This window comes from Bombus pascuorum, chromosome 4 (assembly GCF_905332965.1).
Source record: "Bombus pascuorum chromosome 4, iyBomPasc1.1, whole genome shotgun sequence".
Taxonomy (NCBI): Eukaryota; Metazoa; Arthropoda; class Insecta; order Hymenoptera; family Apidae; genus Bombus; species Bombus pascuorum.
Genome location: NC_083491.1, coordinates 1,775,993 through 1,801,790, shown reverse-complemented (window position 1 = coordinate 1,801,790; position 25,798 = coordinate 1,775,993). Strand labels below are relative to the sequence as shown.

The 25,798-nt window shown below is 37.4% G+C and overlaps 1 protein-coding gene across 1 annotated transcript in view; it reads right to left on the bottom strand.

The window, feature by feature from the left end:
• The window catches only part of LOC132905916 (titin homolog), a 56,474-nt gene that overhangs the window by 19,758 nt on the left and 10,918 nt on the right, over positions 1–25,798 (bottom strand). The gene's annotated exons all lie outside the window — the stretch shown is intronic.

The window sequence follows — 25,798 nt, the reverse complement described above, 5'->3', positions numbered from 1 at the left end:
ATATATTGCGATCGCGGCGGATAGGGCTTTCTAACTACGGACAGGCGCTTGTTTATCAGCCATCGCGTTAGAAGAGGGAATCGTTAAAGGATAAGGCCATTTAAGGTTAGGTTTGCTTCGTGAATTATTTTCAAGCTCTTTGTATTCGCATAATTATAACGATATTATGCAAAACTATTCTAGATGTTTGGTAGTAATTGCAATATGGTAATCGGTGCACGTGTAATTGTCTGAATTGATGACTTTAGAATTATGTAACAGAAATAGATCTTAGACGAACGAATAATTCGGAAACACTTTTACCTGAGATTAAAATATTGTAAATAACCAGAGTGTAACACATCGTGAATTTCATATATATATATATATATATATATATATATTTCATAACATAAAGTTAAGAAAACTATTACATAAACTTACAATCCTAACCAGTTGAAACGATCGCGAGTTTGGATTTCAATAGCTCATTTCTTACGAGAGCAACTGTTTTCTGATTACTTTTCAAATTGTGATTCCTTTTTCCCATAATCAAAGAAAATTCTGGTTGCAAAGGGTTAAAGTGCATCAAATTGCATCCGCGCAAGAAACACGCCAAATGCTTGCAGTCGCTAACGTCAGTCCGGTGTGATGACGTCAGTGGTGAAGCAATTTTCAAAACTTCGCACAAGATGAACGAGACGGACGTGAGAACCGTGAGACATCCTGTCCACACGTTTCTTGCGTCTTACACTCTACATATCCTTATCTTTTAAACGACTTCGTTTTTCAGTAGGATTTATCTTTCCACGATTTTTTATAATTTGTATAATCTCGTCTTTTCGTTGCAAGAAGACTGAGAGACTTTTTGTGGTAAAAGCAAAATCTTGTTTCAAGGTCGAATTACATGTTTTTCTTCCCGTATCAAATATGTCTTTCACTTTTTACGTTTCACTCAGGAATATTAAATAACAAAACGAAGATTTTCAATTTTGAATGGAAGATTTGAAACAAAAGAATTTGAAATAAAAATTTTCAAGCAGAAGATTTGGAATTCCTCGTAGCCTGAACCAAAAGTTGTAATTTGAAAATTTGCGATATTTTTAAGAATATACTGTATCAGTCCCTCGTCTAAGCTCTCGGTATTCCTTCTTCGCCACCGTTTCGTTTCCTGCGAACCTCCCAGCGCCCTTTAGCGGGAGTCACGGTCTCCTCCGGTCTTTTTTTTTCCTCGATTTTGCTGAAACGTCGCGCCAACGAAAAGGCTCGAGACAAAAAAGGGAGCAGAATAAGTTACGGCTCCTAAAAAGCCGCTCTCGAGCGGCACGATCTTTGTCTCTGTCGGGAACCCTTTCATTATGACAATTTGAAAATCACCAAGAATTAAACCTCATAATTTGATACAAACCAATCTAAGAAAGAAACTCATACAATTGATTTAAGCTACACTTACAAAAAAGTACATATTACTCTACCATCTTTAAAGAGAAGCTATATAACTGCAGCTGAAAATTCTACAGTATAATCGTTTGCTGTTAGCTATTTCGTGTAGTCTGAGTCAAATTTGACCCAACAACGCAGAAGCCCTTTGTGTTGAGCGAAAAAGGTGCTACGACGCTGGTACTTCCTCCGGCGATAAGGGAAGGTTAACAAATCCTTGCCACTAGGATATATTAGGTTGTCCGAAAAGTTTCTTTCATTTTATGAGGAAACAATAGACGCACAACGTTTTTTATTTTATATTATTTTGTCGAATTACGCACGATCGATTTTGTTCTGTTGAGATAAACACCGCGACATTTCACAGACTTGCTTTCGCGTTTATACTAAGGTGCACTGTCGCAGAAAACACGTTTGCGATAGAAAGATACTTTTCGGACAACCTAGTACACAGCGCGAATCGAATAAACCTAAAAAGCTACATTGCTATTTTATTTTCGCTAAATTACTCGCTCAATCTCAGGCAATAGTATCTTTAGCTGGAAGATACATAAAGGTTTTTCGGAATATACCGGACGATTTCTTTTTCATCCTCCGACGAAAGGTTGGAGTTCCGCCTGGGAACTTAAAAAACGAGATCGAAAGTGGCGAAACACAGAAGAAAGCGTAGGATCAACGTTACCGAGGACGAGGTACCATATACACGGCGAAATTTAAAATTTACCAATTGCTTGAGTAAAATCGCAACTCTGTTACGTTTCGTAGATAGTCGTTTCGATGAATTAAATATTAAATGGCGAGAATTTAAATTGAAATTTCTTCACCTCTGAGGGGTAGAAATTTTGATTGGAACTTACGGCACACCCTATATACCACGGTCAGACGGACGGCCGTGTTCGCGCGTGTACGTGTAAACGTTGCAGGCATATACTGCACCGAAAGCGGTTGACCCTGAGAGAGGCAAGCACAAAGGACTGATTCACCCCGGGGCCAGAGTGGAGTCCTCTCCTCGGAGAGCTCGCGTTCAGCGTCCACCCAGGTCGACTTCGCCAAAGCTCCGCTCTTCTCAAGTGACATAATCCCACTGGTTTGGTCGCCGTTTTCCATTTAACTGCCGGCTCATCGTAATTGGTAACGTAATCGCGGATCACGATTCCACGGGTTAGAGGTCCGGCCAGGTCCCACAGTTGGAAATGTTTTGTGACTTTCTGATGGAAGAAGCTTGTGAAAAGAGAAATCGAAATCTTGCTTCGTTGTTTCGGTTGGTTAGGTAGGTTGTATCGTTGATGGAGAATGTGATTCTTTCGAATCTCTTGATGCTGGTTGGTGTATATATATATATATTTTTTTTTTTCTCTTTATATATATAGATATAGATATATATGTGTGTATGTTGTATTCGAATCTGGCAAACTACAAAACACGAATGAAATAAGAAGAAAACGGATCGACGTAACTATTCGTGAATTCGCTGCACGCACGAGCGATCGCCTGTCGAAACGCGCCGAATTTCCGCGAACGATCGACGCGTGAAAAATACCGAACGCTATCGTACAGCAGACAAAGAGGGTGTGCTAATAGAGCGTGGTTGAATTTCGTTTTTGATCGGACGGTTGGTATGCATAGATAATGCAGAAAAGTTGCGCAAGGTTTCCTGTCGATTACGATCAAGGTGAAAGTCTTTGGACTCGCCAGAGCGAAACATTATCAGCAGGCGAACCTCGTAAATTGTAATCAATGTCCACTCCGAGAATGTCCTTTAACGACGAATCTCGAAACCCTTTCTGCAACTTGGAAATCGTTAGTCGAGGATAATGCTTCCTTTTACAAACCAGTTCGTTCTCATTATGATCGCTTCTTTTGGTAATTGTAATTGTTATACATTCGCACGATCTTTTGTTTCGTAGTTATTATCGAATAATTACGAACATCGAATGTATTTCAGAGACTCATTCATATTAGCTTTTTCTATCTTCTTCCTTTTTTTTTTTTTTTTTTTTCTTTAGATCGTAGGTTATTTAAATTTTCCATCTTGGTTATACTCGTCGTAGAAAGTTCTTGATATTTAATAATTCCTTCGAAACGTTCGCATCCTCCTAGCGAATTCTTAAAATATTCATCCTACTTTTCCTTCTTCCTTTTTTTTTTTACGGTCGACGTTGTAAATGGCGAGTGAATAGGAGACACGCCTCATAGAAGAGGAATCCTAGCGATGTTAAGCGACGAGCAATGACGTAACGAAGAGCGCGACGAAAGAAAGCGCGAAGGCGTTCGAGCGTCGCACATGCACGCGCGTGCAAAAATGCTGGGCCGTATTGTCTCGCGTGCGAGTACGCCAGAGGCGAAGAGAGAAACTGAGATCTCGACGTACCTGAAAGATCGCGAGTCGATCGACCGCTGATAATTACTCGAATGCGAACGATCTATGTACGAGCCTGGTCTTCGTCCCAAGTGAAACGAAAGAAACTGGCATGCAGATGAGTGAAACTACTAAAACGAGATATTTTCGTGAAACCAGCCTTTTGTCTGGAAATTTAATAGCGATAATTGTTAAAACAACGATGGCTTGTTATTACAGTAATTGGAAAATTTTCCGACGTTTGGTAACGAGTTTTTGGAAATTTCAGGAATATTACCGAAGCAAATACGTTAAAAGTACAATATTAGTTTTCACATAATTACCGTCTGACTTTTTTTCTTTTTTTATCAACAGTCAGAAGTAACTTGAAGATGAAGATCGCGAATGGATAATTTGAAGATTATGATCGGCAGAGTACGCATGAAAGATTTTATAGTAATTGTGGAAATATTCGTGTCGGTCACTGTATGTAAACGAAAGAGAAAAAAGAATAGGAAGGCAAAGTGGGAGGAAAGCGAGCGCGATTCCGGCTTGGAGAAGCGAACGTTTCATTACAGCGGGTTCCGTGATCTCGACGAGTTTTCCTCGCGTGGAATTCTCGTCATTCGAGAAGAGGATATTATCTTACGTGAATCTATACACCAGCGTCGGTATTATTAGACAAAGCCAGTACCGTAGAGAATGACCATTAGAGAAACGTTGAAACGCGACTGTAACTATCCACCCTTTTCCTGGCCGCACGCCCACCGTTCCAAGTTCCTTTACTTCCATGCGAGTTCCTACGATCGTTTCACACGCAATTACACGATCCGTCTTTTGGTACAAGCCGCGTGCAAAACGTTCCTCGGAGATTGGAAACGATTCCAAGAAGATTCTGTTTTAGACGGTTGTTTCAGGCGCCTACGACGTTCTACTGATTTCGAAGGAATCTGGACAGTGAGAAAACAGCCGGAACCGCTGCTCCCCGTCACTCGCGCCATTTTGATACGATCGTAGCGATTTTTTTATCCTTGGAATACGGACTGTGAAGTACGGTGACTGGGTCAACAGCGATCGGTAGATTCGAACGTATTTAATTTTGCATCGTAAATACCACCGCTACATAGAGAGTGAAAGCGAAGTGATAAAATAAAAAGTTACATTATCAGGCGTTTGCGAATATTAAATTTATCTTTGTAGAAATGCCTATAAAATAATATCATCGTTCGACAATTCCTCCGCTGATAAAATACCTGGCAGCCAATCAGTGAAAATATTTTGATCAAAAATAATCGTACGATCCTAAAATTATAAACCACGATATCCTCTTGAAAGATAATATCAAAGCCGTTCGTCAGTTTAACCGATCTCAGAAGGATAAACACAGGAAGAAAATCCATAGGAATCCGTAATTACTGGCATTGTTCAAGCGCAAAATTTCATAGTGTCTGAAAGGCAAACGAACGACCGGTTACAAACTATTGTATGCTTAATTACAACCGTCGTAACCGTTCAATTTCATGCTTCCCGATAACATAACCACCCTATTGTACGTTACCCTCGAACGAGGATAACAATGAAAAACTGGCCATTTTTTGAAGTGTGCGTCAAAAGTGTGCCAACAGTCGTGCTTTTTAATTACACGCGACTGCACGGTAATCGTTGCTTAACAAGCTGCCTAGACCAACCGGTAATTAACTTTTAAATGCAATTTTCCACCGTTTAAACAACGAGAGTTTATAATTGCCCGCTCTTTTTCTACTTTACTTTATATTTGCAACTATTTATTTATTATTCGTTGATGCGATATCGTATTATTCGACAATGCGGAGACTTCTATTTATTTATCAGAAATTTAAACGTGTAAAAAGTGAAGTCAGAGAGAAACTCTAGAGCTTAAAACGAGAAACCGAGGAATAAAAAAATTACAATTAGTCAAATTTTTCCGAATTTTATTTCCTCAAAAATGAGATCGTCAATGCCAATTTATCATTCTCGATCTTTGATCGAGTATCCGAAATATAATATTTAATGGACGAAGCGAATCTCTCCATAGATTCTATTTCTTTAGTTGCGTTCATACAAATATGCATTTGCATACACATACACAGTCTAGGAATAAAATCAAAATAAAAAATTCGGGGATAGTCAAGGTCTCAAAAAGGTGTTCTACCGGTTTCAAATTGACTGTCGAGATAATTATTTGAGAGAGAGAGAGAAGCTACATTTTTCATATAAATTTTGGGAAAAGATTGACAGTCTGATGAAACAAAGAATTCTAATGTAACGTTATGTAGTAAAAAAGTTTTATAGAGAAAATTTTAGGATATTCGATTGATGGTTGAATATAATTTCACGATGGTAAGAATATCGATTTTTAATCGACGATTTCGATGCATAGGAGGAAAGTAAAAGCGGTGAAAGCTTGTAAATAACAGTCATTCTAATAGATTCGATGCACAGTACCATGGAAGTTTGGCTACGAGTGAAACTTTGGAAAAAGAAAGAACGTGTTAAAAACTAGTCTGCGAACGCATAAATTACACGTGCCACAAAAGACAGAGCTACGTTCTATGCGCTTGTCGATGCATGTATTGTGCAACGATGCTCTCCAGGATTTCCTAAATGTCAGAGGTTTACTTTACGGCGCATCGATCTGATCATCCTCAAAATCACCGACTAATTTTATATTTTCTACTTGAAATTTATTTCGTCTATAGTACATTCTGAGGTACGTTATTAATTCAACGAGAGTATTGCATTTTGTAATTTGAATATATCTGTCGTCTCCAAAATTTTTGTATTAAAGTGAAATTAAATTTTTGATTTTCTTCAAATATTTTACGATATCCACTGCTGGGTCGCTTCTAATTTTAAATAATAAGTTCCTGCGAACTATAGGTATATTTATGTCCAAGACACTGATGCTACATCGCTGAAATTTAATTTTCAATTGAATCTGTTTTCTTCGTGAATTCCAGTTAATTATAGGCTTGCAAATTATGTTTCATTTATGTTTGATTTTATTTCTGTTAAAGCGTGTATGTTAAAGTTCTTAAATAAAACAAGACGTCTACGAATTGTCTTCAATTTTAGCCAATGGTTATCCTTTGACTCTAGTTTCATTCTTAACTGGTAAACTGGAATTGTTAAAAAAATGTCGAAATGACGAAATTTCATTTCTAGACACGCTCAGATTTCGGAATAATTTTTACAATGGATTCTTAAACGAAAGTTTCTGTATCTGATACACAGACACTTTCGTAACATTAATCTACAAAGAACAGCGATCGTAAAATTATTCAATTTTGCCCTCTGACATTTATTCCACTTCCTACATCTAAAAACCACTTCTCTCTCTCTCTTTCTCTCTCACGCATACACGTGACTCTCTGACAAAGAAATACGATATTTCTGAAAAGTTTCATAATAAACGTAAGAAAATTTGGAATTAGCCTAAGTAAATGTTGTTTTCTAATGAATGCACCGGCTGTACTCGCAGTCAGCCGTTCCGAATGACCTTTCTACCGCACGAAGCCGGTCGACAGCCTGGATGATGATGATGATGATGATGATAGTGTTGGACTCTGCAAGGCGCATCCTCGCCACTCGACAACCTATACTCTTGCTTCTACAAAGAAGGAAGGGGTCTTGTGTTACCCAAGATACTTTACTTTCTACATTCCTCGCGAGACAATACGTACACCCACGCAACGTGCTCGTGTACCTGTCTCTGTGCAATGGAATTGCTCTCTGACCGAGATCGCGCTTCATTTTCTGGGGAACTTTAATCTGTTTGGTACCGTTTAGCAATTTCAGAATTAATATCGTGCTCGTGATCGAAGCAGCATTATTCTTGCTTGGGGCTGTCATTGTAGAAAATAGGATCTAATTTTCGTTAGAATTTCAAGTAGAAATTTTGGTTTTAATCGATGCCTAGAATCTGAATTGACGTGATGAAACGTATGAGATTATAGAAAATGAAGCAAAGGGCAGAATCGAAGCTCCGACTAAGTACTCCGATGCAATTATTTTTCATTCTTTCGATACAAATATGTTTTTCGTAGAACGCAGTTGGATACGTCCGATGTAACAGTACTCCAATAATCTCCATCATCTGGTTTGCAAGAGGACGGATCAGTATAAAGTTTCGCCTCAGTGACATAATCAAATCGTGCCTATAAACGAACAGCAGCGACATATTGTAGAAAAGTGGAAAATATTCCAACGTATTGTTACGACGATATGAAGTTACCACACATTTTGTCAATGTCCGCGAATATTTAAAAAGAGAGTCGCTGCCCAACCACCGACGAGTGTGGATGCGCATTGTATCATCACCGTACTTGTATTATACGCTGTTAAAGTAATACCGTGTAAATAAAAACAGGTCTCGCGGCGAATTTTCTCGAGGCAACGATATTATAATATCGTATATTTCCATTTTAAATTATAAATTACTATAGAGTAGTACAGGCTGTTAATTATCGAATGAGAATAAAGTAAGTTCTTCTCCTTCGCAAAACATATTAAATCAGGTTATTCAAGTAATAATTTACTCCAATCTATAATTAATCTACATTATTTTTACAGCAAAGTAACGTGCTATTGAACTTTAATATTCCGGGTATATATTTGTACGTATATTCTTATAAAATGACACATATCGTAGCATGGTCAAGTCTAACAGTCAACAGATAGATGCAAGGACTCGAAGTTCCGGTTTTATGAGTCGAGTTAACAACGTTGAACTATCGATAACGATAAACTTGATTTCAGCCTTGAATATTTTATCATTAAAACGTAAATCATTAATATGATATAGCATAAACAAAAAGCCAATTTTGTTTTGTACCAATAATCTTAAATAATATCATTTTTTAAATCCTCTATATTACTAATATTATACATCGTTATTTTACGTATCTTAATAAAAATTACTTACTAAAAAATATTCTTTTATGAATGAAAGAAATTTTAAAAAGAACGATTGCTTCGTTTTAGAAGTCGAGAGAATTCCGTGCGTATGCTGCAAGCGTGAATCGTGGTTGACTGAAAATGAGTGACACAAATAGAGGTGAGTCTCAGAGTGATCGATGTGTGATGAATCGAAATTAAGAAATATTTATCTATTCTATTATCTTAGATCCAATTTCCACGAGTACCGAAATTATAAATCATTCATACAAAGGTTGTTAAAAATATCTATGCGTAGTAAATGGCAAATGATAATTTTACAATAAACAATAAATTTCAATAGCCCTTATCTGATATTGCAACAAATATCAAATTTCCATCAGCTTCGATAGCTACTTAATTTTTCGTATATTCTAAAACAGAAAATTTCTACCATATACATTAACATATAGGATGGCTCTATGATGTGTTGTTGATATATAAGTTTAAATCAATAATTTAATAAAACTCGAAAGCAACCTGTTTAACTAACTCGATACACGTTCGACAAATTTAATAGCAAAGAGTAAAAGTAGCTCGAACTATCATGGCATTCGATCGAGTCTACTAGCAGAATTGCAATCTCTCGTTCGAATTAGCATACGACAACATCGAACTAGAAATAATCCGAATTTACGAGGTCACGTTTGCTCGTAATTACGTATCTATAAACTAGCATCAACAAGGTAAACTTCATGGATGAACGATTAATTTACATCGAGCGACATTCTTTTCTCTCTCGTCGAGTCTATCGCGTTTATTTGTCAGTCGGTTCAAATCTTGTCTCTAGCAGCTGCGTTAAATCCTCGATACTTTTCGAATGTTTCCGAAAACGTCTAATGATCCACGTATATAGCGATGAAAACGTCTTTGTATCGACATGTTGTAAATAAATAGACAAGCGTGAAATGAAAATTATAACTTGCGAATAGACGTTATTCAGCATTGTATAAAATATTTATTTTTAGATTTTATAAAATACTACGGATGAGAATATCGTTATTGTAAAATATTTTACATATAGAGGATTTAAAAAATGATATTATTTAAGATTATTGGTAGAAAACAAAATTGGCTTTTTGTTTATGCTATATCATATTAATGATTTACGTTTTAATGATAAAATATCTAGAAAATGGGTAAGATTTTAGAATTAGGAAAGTTGTGTTATAACGTATGATTTATTTCGTTTTATTCTGTTTACTTTATTACATTCCGTTGTCGGATAGGAGAATTCAAATTGAGTTCATACGATGAAAGTTTTGCTTGTGGAAAGTGTCGTGGGTCACCGATGGCACACTGAACGCAGTATTCAATGGCAGGCGATGTCCAGGTGAAATTTATTTTAAATTGCAGGATAAATTTACAATGAAGCGTTAATGAACTGCAGTGTGGATAACTTGGTTAGTAAAAGCAGAAAGGAAATTTCCTTATGAATAAGGTCAAAATTTACGTGACGATAGTTGATCATACAGTAAAATATTTCCGATTGTTCGTTCAGATCGAATTAAGCAACTTCCGCTCACTCGATTGTTCGGGGCAAAGAGTAAAACAAACAAAATGTATGTGAAAAGTACTCTGATTATATGTTCTTCGTCTATATAAATATTGTACATACTTGTATTTGCAACGCTTATTAAAAAAAAAAAAAAAAAAAAATATGAAAGTAAAAGAAATTTTATAAAAATAAGAGAATAAATATGCCTTGGAGTTGTGAAAAATGGTAGCTTCCCTGTCGTGTTAAACAACGTTGACAATCTATTGTCGCGGTCTGTAATGAACTCGTCATTGAAATCACTGGTTACTCGTCTACCACGCGTTGAAGTCTCCGAAGAACGTTGACGCGCGAATACCATCGATCCGACAAAGAACAATGATACATTACGTTACCGCGGTAGGAAGTGATCGAGGCTCTGTTTCATACGCCTACTCTAAAATACCGTGGTAGTTTATGAAATTATACGTTAAAATTCCTTCGTTCAATTGCACGTTAAAACGATTAACCTTTTCTCAAGTGTTACACTCTAATTTTAATAAGAAAGGTAATTTTATATATTGAAATGGAATGGACGAGAATAGAATTTCCTGCATCTTCGTTATTTACACCTATACGGTGGAAGAAATCACATTGAATCATTGTTACGCATGATCGCCCTGAATTTTTACATATCTACGTCGGTGTCTACCTACATGCCACGCATGAACAATATACGCTGCTCATAAGCATGGACGTGCGTAGCCTTTCGAGCGTATAAATAAAACACCGGCATGTTGGTCGTTTTGCGATGAAATAAAAAAGGACGAAAGAAGAAAAAAGGTATTCGCATTCCGGCCGGTTATGCACACGCGTCTAGAGTAGAACTGTATTTGCCAAGGGAAAAGTTCCGAACAACCTGTGCCGATATGGCGCTTGGTAACAGAACTTGTTCTTTATTATTGTCGGCTATCGCAAATGGCCGAGTTGTTAAATATCTTTGCCGGAATAATTATGTAACTCTGTTCATCTAGAATCCTGGAAATAGCGAATCAACGTTGAAATAGATCACTGAACCTGGTTATTTACCGTAGCAACTGGTCGTTTCTCAACTAAAGACACGAGCTATCAAATCGAGATTTAATATACAAATGAACGTTTCCAAATATATCATTAATAATATTATCGTTATTAGTGTTCGCAATTCTAGCGACGAATTAGCTCGATCTGTCGAATACGCAACGATAAACGAAACTGTTATGGCAGATTAAATTTTTTCTGTAAAATGTAGAAATTTGTAAACTTTGTATCTTTGTCAAAAGTTGAATCACAGCTTTATTTTCCCTTACCTTGGCTGTCATGTTAGTATCGCGATCTCGAGCGAATAGAAATGTTTGAATTGAACATAGATTGGTATGCAGAGGCGAAGGGATCTCATTTGTAGTGTCGTTTTCGTTTTCAAAATAGCAGTTTCCCTTTCAAATTACGTTTCTAATTGCAACACTGTTCGCGTTACTTTCGAAGCGATGTGCGTGGCTAAGTGTAATGAAGGTTGAATGCTTTGATGGAATCAGCCTCGCTGCTTCACTGAAATCAATAATTATGCGCATACTCATTATTTCGTTAGGTTCTGTTAGGTTCGTTGCACACGCACACCGGTGTCACGATATCAAAATGACGCTAATTTGCGGCCAATTTTTCGCCATTAAAGTCCTTCGATCGTTTTGGGCTCGGTACTCGAACCCTATCTCCGATTTTTCTTTTAAACGAGTTCTTATTTTGTTTTTATCAAAATTCTTTTCCTCTTCGGCCGGATAATCTTTTCGCCGATGGAAGTGGCATTCGTAGATCCATCCTGCCAATATTTTAAACATTCGAACCTTTCGAAACGAACAGCGAAAAGTATCGAGACACGTGTACAAAGATAAACATTCCTCCTCGCTAATCAGAAATACCAATCGTGGAGGAAACACGGAGCGATAAAAATAGGCACGAACAACTTAAGACATTTCAGTAGCCGTGCATAATTTGTAATACGGCGAGCAAATTAAAAAATACATATCTTAATTGTCTTGAATGTATTAGCAGTGGGAAAGATTCTTCCGATAAATGTAATGTCTTCAATTTAAATTTTCAAAGAACATTTTGTCGACTTAATATCCGTTATCTTCGTATTAATCATAATGAAGTGAAACGATTAATTTAAAGTCATAAAAGATCTTCAAGACTAATTGAACTTGAGAGATAAATTACCGTTTAGTAGGAAATAGTAGTCTATAAGCGAAATTATTTTCAAACTGCTCACTTACCAGCTTCCATCTGTTTTTAACTGACGTAGTAGATTGTTGCAAGGATTCGTTGCAATGGGTTTTTAGTTAAAAATTAACAACTCTGGAAAGGTGTTCGTAAAATACACAGGAAGTCAACGAGTTGCGATAGTCTATAATTTTAATTAAATCGTCGGTATTGTACATGGAAAGCGAGTTTAGTTAACCAATCCCTTTCTCCTTGGAAAGAATTATGAGCTGTGGCGTGTCGGAACGCATGCATATCGACCGTACTTTGATCATATTGTCAATGTTTAGTAAAAGATTGCAGATTTTTAGTTTACGGAGTTTTAACTTTTAACCGGCCAATTCCTCATTTTCTTAATTCCAAACTCTTTATTTCTCCAGTTTCTAAATTTTTAAATGCTTGAATTCGTGTAATACTTCTGAACCTCTACATTATTGACTTATCGAATTTTTAAATTTCGGAATTTCTTGATTCCCGAATTTCTAAATGTCTAAATGCTTGCGTTTGTTGATTTCCCAGTTCTAAATTTCTACGACAAAATTACAAATACATACGTAATAGGAAACTCATACTGAAATTCGTTATAGGATACACCATCGTTGATTGTAAATTAATTCATGAAAACGCATAAAAACCTACCTTCTAATCGCAAACAAAGAATAAGGAACCGTTTTTAACATTCCTCAAACTCATCAGTCGAATCGAGAATAAAGATTAATTCTAGAATAATTCTTTCCCTGTCTGCAAGTAAATCACCGTTCCGACGATTCCACTTACGTTTCGCTCGTGCTTAAACAAAATTCATAACGGACGACCTTTTTCACGGAGGATGTTTTGCGTTTGCCGTTAAATATATCTTCACAGTTTCCCGCTGCGATAAAGAAGCAGCATGCGAAGAAGTTATGCTTAAATGGGCAATTAGTTACATCGATCAGAGATATCCTGTTCAACGATTCGAAAAAACACGCTGCGTCTATTTCAAGAAATTTTTTATTTTCTAATGCAATTTGTATGTAATTCGTTCGTTTCTCGAAACCGTTGGTTACGCGCCAATTAATTATCAGGATACAATCCATCCTTTTTATTGGAAATTCCAATCTAGTCAGCTAGTTTCCTTGCTATGATTCTGCCAGTCGTTTGTACTTGCATGACGGAAGGAATAAGGATTGTTGTTTCATAAAGAAATCCCAATGACTAATATCTATCTTGGTGAGTCTAATTCTTCGTAATCGCCCGGAAATTTATATATCCGGAGAATCTTCGTTCAAAGGATGCCTTTAAAGTTGCAAATTACCGAGGAGATTGATATCAACACAAAGTTATTTAGAAGCTACTAAAGCCCCGTGTACCAAAGTACATTCCCAACTTGATTCGCGTTCACTTTAATCGACCGTTTCTCTCTTCCAAGAATATACGCTTTATCGAATATTCTCACACGGAAAGCGTAAACAGCTGGAAATACGATTCGCGGATAGAATTGGAGCGGTTCGGTCGTCTGGAGCCAAGGGAGATATTCGAAAGAACATCCGATCTGTAGACAGAAACCGAGCAAGCTGGACCAGGCTGGATCAGTTTGATTAGAAAGTGGGACAGGTAGACTCGCGGTGCCGGTAGCTCGTTGTACAGCCTCCAGGGGCCTTGCCAACCCACACACGTCAAAGATCTCCCTTGCATGCTTCAGGAACACGCGTGGGTACCCGTTTGTATGCGTTCGTGTTCGTCCATAACATGGCGGTGCGTAATATGCGGAGTAAATATGCAAGCGTCACGTACCAGGTGTGGTTTTTCAAACATATAATACCACTTGCTTCCGATCTCTTTTGTCATTAAGATGTGTACGTTTCTCTCGAGATGTCTTTCAGTTGTTTGATAAATAGGTAGAGATAGAGATATTTCTAGGCTGATCGTTCTTCTTTAAACAGCTTTGAAGGTAGATTTAATTTTATACGATCTCATATAAATGTACCAGTTGTTTGGAAGTTTGTCTTATTTGTTTATTAATGCGCGTAGGTTTCGACCACTTTAGATTTCTATTCGCTCTCTTTTTACATTTCTTTTATACTCTTTCTTTGTGTAATACTTTTAGAAGTACATAGATCTTTAGATTCTACAATATACATCAGGGGTGTACAGAAATCGTACAGTGTCCCAAGAGGTATACCGTATCTGGGATCTAAGAACCATTCGTCGTCGAACAGTATGATACAGCGGATATGTAAATATGTCCTGCGTGTGTTCGAGTGTGGGTGGAACATACTGCGGCTAGAATTTAAACTCTATTTGTCACCGAGTCATACGCTATATGCACTATGTAAAGATGAAACTACTACTTGCTATAGTTCCTCTAGAAATACATCTAAAGTCCAGAATTTTGTAACCTATTCGATACTAGAACAGTATGCACCGCATACATGAAAGGTAGATAAATGTAAACCTTTCTCGTTGTTATAAAAAGATACATCAAAATTTATTGTTATTCAAATTTCATATTTGAGTACCACATCATCCGTAGTCTGTTATAACAAAAATTATTACTCGTAGAATTATTATTTAATAAGAATTACGAAAAATGGTTGTTTATTTCGCGTACAACATTTATGTCAGTTTAAACATATCCATTTTCTCATTGAAATTTGATTGATAGCTCAACTAGAAAACAACTTAACAGATACGAATCAATAAGAGTGAACTCGAATATTACTCACCTAGCGAAGGATTAAACCTCACCTTTCTATAGTCTTTCGCCCATCTATCGCCTGTCAGTTTTCGAATATCAAACTCATTTGCGCAAACGTATCGACCAAATTTCGTAACAATACGACTTTCACCGTTGATCGAAAAAAATACTGCGTTTTCCGCGTGTATGGGAATAATAATTAGATCGATATCAAATACGCGAGCATATTGCATAAAAAACTATGCAGCGCAATCGACTTTGGGTCCTTAGATTCGCTACACGCGGCTACAAACTTTCGTAATAAATAATTCAACGAGAAATCACAACTGTACGTCACAACATTGCGATAAGCTATGCAATTCCAAGTTCGATTCCCTTCTCTTCTAGAAATATACTTACGTTGCTGCTTACAAATATGAGGACACTTTTGCTCGTCTTTAATATAATACACGAATATTATTAAAACGCGTAAAATAGCAGTCGAAAGCAGCATCTTAAGTTCGATGGTAAAAGCTACAAAAGTTTAAAGTTTCTTAGAAGCTGTACGAATAGTTCGAACAACGAAAAACATTCTATTGAAAGTTCCGGAGATAATATTGGCGAAATCGATCACGCAACGAGTATGAAATTATTCGACTTGTGAAAGTCCAAATGCTCGGCCATGGCTACTCCATCCAAAACCTGTTCAAAGAAGTCATAAATTCCTCCGATTTATATCCCATATTTTCTATCGTTTCTTTCTCCATAATAATTGGCCACTTTAAATTACAGACTATACTAACTAATATTAGCAATAATAATTCACCAACGATAAGTTGTAAATTACAAACTTCCGTCATGCAAACAGCTTCTACAATTTTCCAATTTTAAATTAAATAGAACGATCGTTCGACTTGTAACTCGCAATTTGCGAATCCTGTGAAATTTTACTCGCTTTATTCCCAAACTTCCTACTTTCGTGTAAGAAAATTTATTAGCATCTATAACTTGTAATATTTCATTGCCCGATGATACCAGTTCAAAATCCCAGAGGATTGTTATCGTTCGAATTATTATCGAGTCAAAATATTAGCTTGTCTTAAAAGTTTCTTTCGTTTTATAAGGAAATAATACACACACAATGTTTTTTTTTTATATTAGTTTATTGATCTATGCACGAACGTAATAATAGAAATAGAACGAAATGGATCATACCTAATTCGATAAAATAATATAAAACAGAAATTGTTGTTCGTCTATTATCACCTTACGAAACGAAAGAAACTTTTCGGACAACCTAATAGAGCTTCTGAACGTAAAGTGAACGCTGTGGTCGCGCGAAACAGCCGAGAATTTCTCTTCCGAGGTCTGGACAGTAGTTCAGCCGCGATTCCGATAAAACTTGACTAATGGCCAGGCGCGCATACGCTCTCGTACGTGCATTCTGCATTCTGCAGTTCGACCGGCTACGACTCCAACTGGCTGACGGACGTGGAATTTAATTTAATAGCCATAAACGGTCGCGAAAGACACCGACGGTTTGCCTCGAAATGAAAGTGCACACTGACTAAAGCAGAGAGAGAGAGGAAAAGACAAAACGACCTTGCTGCATGCTGGACGAGTCTAGCGCGCGAATGCTAGATAGGCGGGGCTCTTGACGATCGTTTTCGATTTCATTCAGGATGAAGGTGTAACGTCTCCTTCGCTTATTAATCGAACAGAGTCCTATCACATCGTTGGAGTTTCGAAAAAATTCTCACGACAAAGGTTTATCAATATTCATAAATATCGGAACAGCTGTTAGTCAGAATTTTATATTCTTGCCAGGCTACGAGTCAATAATGTGACAAAAATTTATTGAAACTACTTGTAAAACTTAATAATAATACGTTTATATCTTCCTAAAAATGTCATTCTTCTTAAGAATTACAAAAAATCTCCGTTGTTTCTCAACATTCGGCTATATATTTATATTTTATCAATGTTCTATGAAACGTAACTCGTAATTGGAAATTGAGAATCGTATTAGGTACTTGCTTATAGGAATTCGAATAGTGAAAGCATCAGATTTCTTATTTAAAATGCATAGGAGCTGTTAAGCATAGCTCTATACGTTCTATCGATTGTAAATGTGTTTGAATAACGAGAATAGCTACGCGGGTACAACAAATTTTTCAATTTATAATTTTTTTTTTTTTTAGATAATTCTAAACTGGCGAAGGCATATCGTCGACTGCGACGTCTAGCTGATAAATATTCGGCATAATTAAACGTAGTCTTCCTGTTCAATTACGCTTCGTTAAAGTTCTGCCGACTCGTTAAGCCTCCTTAAAGTACGTCTGCCATTTAAAATCGTCATTTTGCTATTCTGTATATGAACCCGTCAAAAATTTCGAATTTCATTTCACATTTAAAAATTCCATAAAAATGTCAAAGCGATAAACATCGAAAAGAAATAACAGAAACGTTTTGGAAGCGATCGTTGTTGCGATCCAAGCGGTAAATCCATTGAAACGGACGATACAGGTTATAACTGTTAATTCTAACGTTTCCTCGCTCGTTTTATGCAAAAGACAATCTTTAATTACGCCGAGAAGTCCATGCTTCAAGTGCAACAGGGAACCTCTCTTCATTCAGTTCTCGTCTCATTCTCGTCTCTCGCAAAATGAGAAGAACCAGCGACTCGTAAAGACTCCTTTTTCGCGCTTCTACTCTTTCGTTCCCACGTTACACGCTCCGATCCTTTAAAAAAAAAAAAAAAAAACAACGGTTTTTACATCGTCTTCGGCGTGACGGTTTTAAAAATTGAAACGCAACGAAACTCTTTAGAACTGCTTAAAACCATTACGTTAAAAAAAGGAACAATTTACATACCTTCGTTTTTTACGGGTATTACACGCTCCAAGCGCTCTAAAAACATTTTTTACATCATCTTTGTCGCGACGCTTTCAAGTTGACACTCTGTACAACTCTCTCTGGAACCTTTTACGTATTCATCGTGTTAAAAAAAGATCGCCTTTAATAATAACGTTTCCATTGTATTCTCAACAGATGTAATACAAGAGTTAACAACCATCAAAACCCATTAGTTACCCAGTTACTTGACACTACGGATCAGATCCGTAGACTAAAAAGACAATACCCTTTAGATTGAAGCATTAGATTCAACTAGAATCAAACATACTATAAACTCTTATAATCCAAGTTACAGTACCACGCCAAAGTAACTTACTTATAATTCTCAATGAGAATTGATTGTAAAATACTTCCAAATAAAAAAAAAAAGGAATTTTTCATTGGCAATACCAGACGAATCGGCAAGTTTTTTATGTTTTATATATTTTTTATAATACCTCATACACGATGCCTAAAATACGCAGAAAGTACATGCCCGATAGCGATAGTAGCGACGACGAGCATTATTTTGAACCTGACAAGGTAATAGACGACGATAGTGCTTCAGGCAGTGGAAACGGACTCCTTTCAACGAGGAATCAGGTCGCGACCTTAAGATACCCACGGTTAAAGAAGAAATATCCAAATTCAGTAACAGATATAATACAAGAGTTAACAACCATCAAAACCCATTAGTTATCCAATTACTTGACACGACGGATCAGATTCGCAGACTAAAAAGACATTACCCTTTAGATTGAAGCATTAGATTCAACTGGAATCAAAGATACTATAAATTCTTATAATCCAAGTTACAGCACCACGCCAAAATAATTTACTTATAATTCTCAATGAGAATTGATTGTAAAATACTTTCAAATAAAAAAAAAAATTTGCATTCTCTCCGATCTCGTCGTAAATCGTAAATATGTTGAAGCGTATAGACACACTCTGATACATACACACGCACGAAAAGAAAACACGTGCGTTGTCTTCTTGTTTCGAGTTGTCGCGTTATAAAATTTTCCAGAATCTCTCGTATACCATCGGTTCGAAAAACCAATTTGAATAACGACGTTTCCACCATGTTTTTCCATCATAAATCTGTATCTGTTGGTGCATCAACGTCGATATTAAGAGATCAACGTTCCTCGAGGTATACCGCAAGCGAACGACACACAATTTACATGAGGGTTCTTTTTGCCCAGGAACGTATCATCGGGACTGGAACACCCATGGTAGCCTTGAAAATTGCCATTTCACGGTCGAGGTAACACGAGACAAACGGTCGATTCCTAATCGAGGAATTATCTTTCTTGCGGCCTGTTGCCCCGGCGATGATTGAACGCGAGCACCGTTCGTCACACCGCTACACGATTCGACGTACTTTCCAGAAAACGCTTCCGCGTTCGTTCATAGCCGTCGATGCAACATTCTTGCGTCGTTGGATACTGCACGCGCGAAATATGCACGGAAAAATGTCGTGGAAATGCCACTGAAAGGTCGTTCATGCGTGAGAAAGAGAGAGTCGGTTGAAAAAAGCATATTCTATCTAGAGGAGTAAACGTTATCTCTTAGAGAAGAATGGAAGTAAATGTTACGGTTAAGTTGATTTTCCTTTTTATTTATGATATTCGTTGTAATACATTTCAAAATTCCATATGAGACTCGACGATCATGCTTCTATTACGTACAATACTGTTTTGCGTTCGATCCATCAGAAATAATCAATCCAGAAATAACCCGCATTCCTTTATCTAATCATCTTTCCAGCTCTTTGTGTAGCATGACGACGCGTGAAATATCCTGCACCTTTCTTATTGTTAGCCACGCTTCTGTTCCGGCAGAGCAAGCAGTTCTTCAGAAACGAAGGACTAATAATTTACCGTTAAGTTATGAACGATAGAAGTTCGTTGACGTATGAGAAACGGCTCGTAACCTGCTGCCTCGCGATCAGTCCAAACGAACGTACTTTGCCATTTTCAATTAACTTCTTCTCCCGCGCCGCGGTTCATCGTTTCCTTCGTTTTCATCGCACGAATGCCAGGGTTATGTAACCGGTGTACCACATAGAATCGCGGTAGCTCTGCGATAATACGGGCGGTTACCATGCCAATACCGTAGAAAATTAGCGTGTAACTTAACAAAGATCTCGATGCCAGGCATACTTAGCACTTTGAAAGGCACGTATTACAGGGAAAGCGATAGGAGAAACATAGAGATTATTCTGATCTTATTTAAAGTTTGACGCATCAGGCTGCGTTTTGAGTAAAAAGCTAAAGGATAGGGTCCTTTAATGAGCTTTCTTTTTTCACAGTATCGATTAAATATTAACCATTTCTAGCGGTCTTTTCAAAACAAACAGGCATTGATACTTAACACGTTTAAATCGGCGCGTGACTCACCGATGGATCGCAATCTGCGTTTTTATCCGGCGGTAAATCCTCATATCTTTCGATATATCCAAAGGAAACTTCTAATAAGTAAACTATATCTATATATTTAAGAAAAAGGCACTCGTTTCGTCCGTCAGCATTTAAGTTTTCCAACTAATTCCAAAGTAGGGTCCTGCCAGAAATTAAGACGTCGTCACGGTAAAAGAAACACTTGACACCATAAACAAGCTGTGATGGCGAGCACATGGCAATAACGAGAAGTAGGGTACGTGTTAGGGCGATTCTGAAAGAATGTAACCGATATATTTAGGGATTCTGGTATTAGGTATAGAATTTACGGTTCTTGGAACTGACCTTTCTCTCTGCTAGACCAAAGTCGGCCACCGATGAACACAGAGGGGTATTTTAAAAATGAACGTGACCAATTCAATGGCTTGGTCAAAACGCGAACAGTAAGACGGAACAGCTACGAAATGTCAAGCGAATTTCAGTTTACGATGGATTGAAACTGTCTGAACTATCTAATTTTGTTCTTACAGAATATCGATAGGTAAACGGTTAATATTCGTTGATTAATAAACGTGATATACATTTGGGAATTGTATGTTCACAAGGAAGTAGGTATAATAAGGAGAAATTATTTGGTTAATGATTTATCGGTTGTAGAAATGAAAAAATTGTAGCTGTCGAGCTATGTTTCTCTCGAAATTTATTGTTTATTACTTGTTTTATTTTATTTAGTTTTATTTTATTATTAGTTTTATTTTATTTTAGTATTCTAAGAGGAAATGTTCTAGGGATTTCAACTATCTTTTTACCAGTTTCCTTGTTCAGTGTATCGTGGTTTTGTTGTATCAATTACATCTGTACAAATATTTAACGAGCTTCCACAAATGTCGTCCGAAGGAAAGATTGCGTTACACGTTCGATTAAACAAACTTACAATCGGTTTGCGAATGAACGAAACGTTCATTGCCATTGCAGTATTATTTATCTTCTAGGTAATTATCTTCCCATTTTAGAATTTATCAGATATTCTCCGTAAGCTCGGTCGAAGCTATTTCATTAACATGTTTGATTCATGTGTAACAGTGCTTCGTCACATTTTCCGCCTGCAGTTGGTAAGAACCGTGAACTGTTAAGTGCCTTTTACTTAATGACCTTGAATCGACTCTTCATTAACCAGAGGGTAGAAAAATATGGTATTTCGTTGAGGAAGGTGAAAGCGGCCTTGAAATCGCCGCTACGCCTTCATTCACTAATGAAATCTGTTTCTATGTAATGAAATCCGTTTCTAAGTAATGGAATTTTCTTTAAACCTGTACTTGTACGTAAATTCTTTGTAATTACGTTGTCCAAGTCTTATTACTCTGATAGAAAGAAGATCAAAAAGAAAACACCCCACTGACCTCGCTGAAGAAATAAAATAGTCAAACTCGAAGATGGTATCCCGCTGGGGGTAGCCACCCACGTGCTATTTAGCAATTAAGTCAGAAAAATTTACCAAATGTCCACCTGAACAAATTGTAAAGTACAAATTAAATAATAATAATAAAAAAAGTCTTATTAGAAGAAAGTTTATTGATTTGATAAAGAAAATTGTTTCTGGTAGAGAAAATCAAATCAAATCGTAACTGATATCGTCGTAACTATAATCGTCAGAAAATTTCGTCATTTGTAATCCCACTACCTAAATTTCCCAATTAATATTTTCGCGATATTATCTCGAACAATTTCTATACAGAATAATTAATTTCCACCAAATACGAGGGCAATATAAAACACAAAATGCACGAACTCAGCTAATAAACTATTACGAAACACAGTTAGCTCATAAATAAATGGAACGAAATTAAAACGCGCGTGCACGCGAGAAACAATTCCCTGTTATCTACTCAATATTCATGACCATCTCGATTACGAATGGTAGCGACCATAAGCCCAATGAATCGAGCATGGTTTTTCCATAGAATTTCAACCATCGAGAATAATAGGCGAATGTTCCAGCGTACCGCATAAATTTGTTTTTTACGTTCGATTCGTTCGTGTTTAACGAACAGAAGAGGATTTTGTATTTAAATGTGTACGAGTCGTTGGGAATCGTTAGCATTGTTAATATTAAACGCCATCTCACACACAGTATGCTCTCTAATTAGTAATCACCGGTGTTAATTAATCGTCGTGCCCGCACAAGGCGACCTAGCTTCATGAATAACGAAGGCTTCCTCGAGTTCAATAGCTAACTTTTGCTCGCCAATACGAAACTATACCTGATGCTGGCTGCTACCAAGTTTCGAACAACTTTATAGATAAATCAAAACTGGAACCTTTCGCATGATTGAGATAATATTATTATATATTATTTTACGCTTCGAATAAAACCTATTAGAATATTGCGGATGGTGTGCCAGGGTTTACACACGCACTACCCACGACTGGATTCCATATGTCCACATTGGATTCATGGCTGATTCACGTGGAAACAATTTGTCTTCCTATCGGCTATTCGCATCTGAGATCCAGCTTCGTTCTTTTCCTCTCTCGACGAATGAATTTTCCATTATAACTGCGTGTCAGGATTCCTGGCACCGTTCCATCGGAGTGCACTGCCTTGATTTACAATAATTATTCTCGTACATAACAGTAACATTATCTAATCTTTGTGATCTGGTTCAATTTTTCTGAGATTATCCTAGGAATTCGAAGGACGTTCACATTCGAGAATAGCTTCGTAATCTGCTGGTCGAGTATTTATTTATTTTTTGTGCTTTCACATTTTCATCGTCTTCATAGTTACTCTGTTACTTTTTTTCTTCCTGTCTGTTACTATTTTTATCGTTGAACTAATCATTTCTCTTTGTCGCATTTATTTCTTTCCATCGTTGTTGCAACTCACGTTACAAATATTGCGGACAATCCGATACTTTATTCTCAATTTAATTTGAAAAGCATCTCAAATGCACACGGCCCTGTACGTAACCGCATCAATCGATGCAGTAACCTCGTTATATTATGTAGTCTATTATAAGAATCTGAAATAGCCATCGGGATCCGGTCTCAACATAAAACAATAGCTCTCACGAGTATTACGTTTGCACGTTAATAATACCGGCTCATCCAATTATTTCTTCCAGATCGAAGATCGTTAACCGTTTTGCACGTCCTTTTGTCGTAATAAAATAGCTCCTAACGATACAAGAGTGCAACACGTTCGTAGGAGACAGGGAGTCGCTCACGACGCCGAGAGTTTAGAAACCGTTCTATGGAGCCTCGAGGTTGCGCTTTCGGTTTCCGCTTCGAGCGGTTTCGCAATTTTCAAGGCCGTCCGTGAGCGTGCAATCCAGCACGGTTGTAGGCGTTATGCCGCTTGCATATTCTGCAAATCGCTCGGAGAACGTCGTCTCGCAGGGTGTTTCTTAAGTGGATTACACTTGGAATTCGATTCGAGTTGCATCGGTCGCGTCTGGAATTAAATCTGCGACTCGAATCACTGATTTCCGACTTCCTTAACGTTTTTTCTTTTTTTTTTTTTTTTTTTTTGAACCAGTTTCTACGTTAGAATTCGACGACGAAACCTTCGGTAAAAGAAATTTCCATTTATTTAGTAAGATAACTACGCTATTTATACGGCATATCTTTCATTTCTAATTACTAGACCGTAGATAATTATGCAAATTCGTATTTGTAGGAATCGCTTAAAAAAAAAATGGAAATTATCTGGATAGAAAATTACCGTCTCTACCGAATATTACAAAAAAACATCGTAGCTTGGATATTTTATATATTTTTACATCGTATCATGCGCATTTTCTATATTTTCCAATTTCTCGTAGATGCATGAACATCAGTAATTTGCCAATTACTACAAATCCAAATATAAGGAGAAAAATATTTTTTCCTCGATAGAAAGTAATTTAATGCAATTCGGATTGGATCATTTATCATTGCCGCCATATTCATCTAAGATCGGCAAAACTGCGCTACTATTATGGAAAGCGATCGTTTAGAATTTATGACTCGATGTCGAACAGGCTTTCGAATCGCCGCCCTTCTCCTCTTACTTCCACAAACTTTGTACGATATAACGGTGATCGACAGAATTAATTTTGCGTCTTCTTCAGTACGAGTAATTTTGCTTCCGTTATCGTTAAGCTATCCTAATCCTTTCGTATTCGATGGAACAAGCAAACGTTGGTCTGAAACTGGTTCGTACGACTGTGTGGTCATACGATGGATATTGCGAAAGGAGAGATTGTGAAACGGAGTTGGAGGTGAAATTGCTATAGATTAGTGTAACATATTGTCCAAGTTTGGACACGATCATTTCAACGAATCGATCATCCTAACGCAGGGGTCGATACGAAATTCCGAATACTAGTAATTTTGTTCTTTACTGTTCTCCGGATTCCTTCGTGATATTTAATAGCTATGAAATTAAGTATGAATCGTACCTCAAGTATGGATCTAAAATTACACTCCCGTCCAATAATTCCATCTAACCAAAATCGCCCCCTAAAACGAAGAAAGAAACTTCATCCAAGAAGCCCTATGATCCTACAAAACCCAATCTTCCTATCGCGTTCTTGAAAACCATACACTACCTCTAATATTCCTGCAAGAAGCTACCTCATCCTTTAACGTGCGCACAGGAGCAGCAAACCATTCTTTGTACTAATAAACGATAGCGTTTCCGTATTTATAGAAACACTTGCTTTCTTTCACTTCGTAGCTTGCGTTCTATTCTATTAACAACGCAAGCTACAGTATTGTATTATTGTATACTATTGATGTATTATTTAACCAAGAAATAATCCCGCTTAGAATAAAATTTCAACTGGTTGGCTCGAGAAAATTGCACGTACGTTAAGGGGTTAAAGCAGCACACGTACACCATCGGTGCATCGAACCCGACCGCTTTTATGGGAGAAGATCAACACCTTTTCGTCGAGCCGGGTCCACTTTTCTCACCATAGTTGCATATGGACACGCGATACCGGGCGGAACGCGAGAACAGGAACAGGAATACAGGATGGTATCATAGTGCTCGACTAGCTCGCTATGGCAACAGAGACAGGCATGGCGGATTTCTAGCAACAGGCAGGCGTGTGTACACGCGAACCGTGCGCGTTTCAGCGTACAGAGAATGGGACCCGGGCGACACTTTCACTTGCATGCTGCCAATGTCCGATCGGCTGTAGGCATGCGGTCCAACAACCGAGCTGGCGTTACAGTTTCGTTCCACTGGCCAGAGAATTCAGTTCCCCACGACTGACAATACGATCTCAGCCGATCGGACAATAGATCTCTCGTCCAGGTTGCTCGAGCCGTTGGTCGAGAGAAAGAGGAGAGATCGCGTCAAGATTCGAGAG